Source organism: Papaver somniferum, unplaced genomic scaffold (genome assembly GCF_003573695.1).
Source record: "Papaver somniferum cultivar HN1 unplaced genomic scaffold, ASM357369v1 unplaced-scaffold_114, whole genome shotgun sequence".
Taxonomy (NCBI): domain Eukaryota; kingdom Viridiplantae; phylum Streptophyta; class Magnoliopsida; order Ranunculales; family Papaveraceae; genus Papaver; species Papaver somniferum.
The window spans coordinates 1756927-1759144 of NW_020620381.1; the positions used below are offsets into that span (position 1 = coordinate 1756927).

At 39.1% G+C, this 2218-nt stretch overlaps 1 pseudogene; it reads left to right on the top strand.

Moving 5' to 3' along the window:
* The first annotated feature begins 731 nt into the window (after positions 1–731).
* Positions 732–1840, top strand: LOC113328746 (annotated as a pseudogene).
* Positions 1841–2218: the final 378 nt, after the last annotated feature.

Genomic DNA, 2218 nt, shown 5'->3' on the forward strand with positions numbered 1-2218 from the left:
CCCGATCCACTTTTTACTGCAGGCTAGGCCAGAGAGACCTCATAATCAGCTACCCAAAAAGCCCGTCAGGCCGGGTAGAAGCAGTTATTTTGAGGCCCAAAACTTGTCCAAAGCCCATTTTATAAGCAGGCCAGGCTCCGGTTTTTTTGAGTTTTCAAAATTCTGTGATATCTGATTTAACTTCTATTTATAATTCGGAGAATAAATGAACTATGAGCTAAAATAATCCTAAATAATTAATATTCTAAATGTAAAATAGAAATGAAAATAAGAATTATAAACCAAAATATAACCCAAACATATAACACTTTGCTCTAACATTAGAACAAAAACCTTTAAAAATTTAAACGGATACCAAACCGAACCGTTCGGGCAGGTACCAGGCCAGGCTAGTAAAACATATGAGTGGTTGTTTTAACATTGTTCATCGTCCATTTGAACGGTACATAGTTTTTATAACATGTTGAGTACATAAAATATCGGGTTCCATGACATTCGGTACATCATCACCTTTCATTTGGGTACATATTGTTCTAGAGTAGTGGTGTTTTTGTGTTGATTGTTGTCTAGAACTACTCAACATGTAATCATTAATTTTATATCCATAAAATGATCCTTGACCCACCATATATAGACTCATGCCACACATGATCTATTTAAAATTGAACCAAATCACAATATAAGTCTAATGTAGGAATGGGTAAGAAATTCAAGGTGAGCAGATAAGAGTGAGTGCGAAATTGGGAGATGTCAACACCAAACCCATCTTCAGCACCAGTTCTTCCATGGAAAACAAAGATTTCTACATTACTCCTCTGAAGAGTCATTGATTTCTCACGCCGCAACAACGGCACTGTCAATCGTTTTCCCTTTAATTTCTTCGACACGAAAATCCCAGCGCAACCAACCCGCGGACTCAACATCACTGATATCACTGTCGATCCATCTCGTAACCTCTAGTTCCGTCTCTACGCACCAAAAACAACATCAGCAGTTACTAACGTAGCCTCCACCACCACCGCAGACGCTGCTCTTCTACCTGTTTTCATCTTCTTTCACGGCGGAGGATTCGCTTTTCTGTCCGCTGCTTCTGTTGGTTACGACGCCGTATGCCGTCGTTTCGCAAGTGAGAGTTCTGCGATCGTTGTTTCTGTTAACTACCGTCTCTCACCAGAGTTCAAGTAGCCCTGCCAGTACGACGACGGATTCGATGTGTTGAAGTTCATCGACGGGAAACAATGTAATTTCCCGGCAAATGCAAATCTGTCCCAGTGTTTTCTCGGTGGAGATAGTGCCGGTGCTAATACAGCACATCATGTCGCAGTAAGAGCATCCCGTTACACGTTTCAGGAAATGAAAGTCGTCGGACTAATCCAGATTCAACCCTTCTTCGGGGGTGAAGAACGGACTGAATCAGAAATCCGGTTAAAAGATGCCCCGTTGATATCTCTTCCCCGTACAGATTGGCTATGGAAAGTGTTCGTACCGGAAGGATGTGACCGGAATCATGAAGCGGTGAATGTATTCGGATCAGTTCACTCGGTTCAGGATATGAAAGGGTTGGTAGATTTTCCTCACACTGTAGTGGTGATTGGTGGATTTGATCCATTAAAAGATTGGCAAAGGAGAAACTATCAAGGTTTAAAGAAATGTGGCAAAGATGTGGATTTGGTGGAGTTTTTAGATGCTATACATGCTTTTTATCTTTTTCCTGAATTGCCTGAGAGTAATTTGTTTTTTAAACAAGTTCAGGATTTCATTGATCAGAAATGTCACGCGAAATGATTAGTTTCGTCGTCTCAAGTTTCTTAAATTTATCAAGAAGTTCTTTTTTGCTTTTTCTTTACATGTAAGATTGGGAAGACGCAAATTTGTGAATTTTTCCTTTCATCATTTAATATTTCCCGATCGGATCTGGATATTAAAAAAGAAACATTATTTAATCAACGAAATGTGTTATTTGAATCTAAACCAAACTATAAAAAAAATAAATGGACATAAATAAATCAAATCGCAGTAAGATGAATCGACTGTATTAGAGTGTTGCTATTGTCAAAGATCATTCAAAAAATATAGCTCTGACTCTGGGTCAGCTGATAAACAAGTGATCCAAGTCCTCGTCCTTTTCAGAACAACAACATCAAGCACGATCAACGTGCTGCAGCAACTTGTGAATAAATACTTTACAACAACTTTTGGAGCAATATATTTAGCCTGC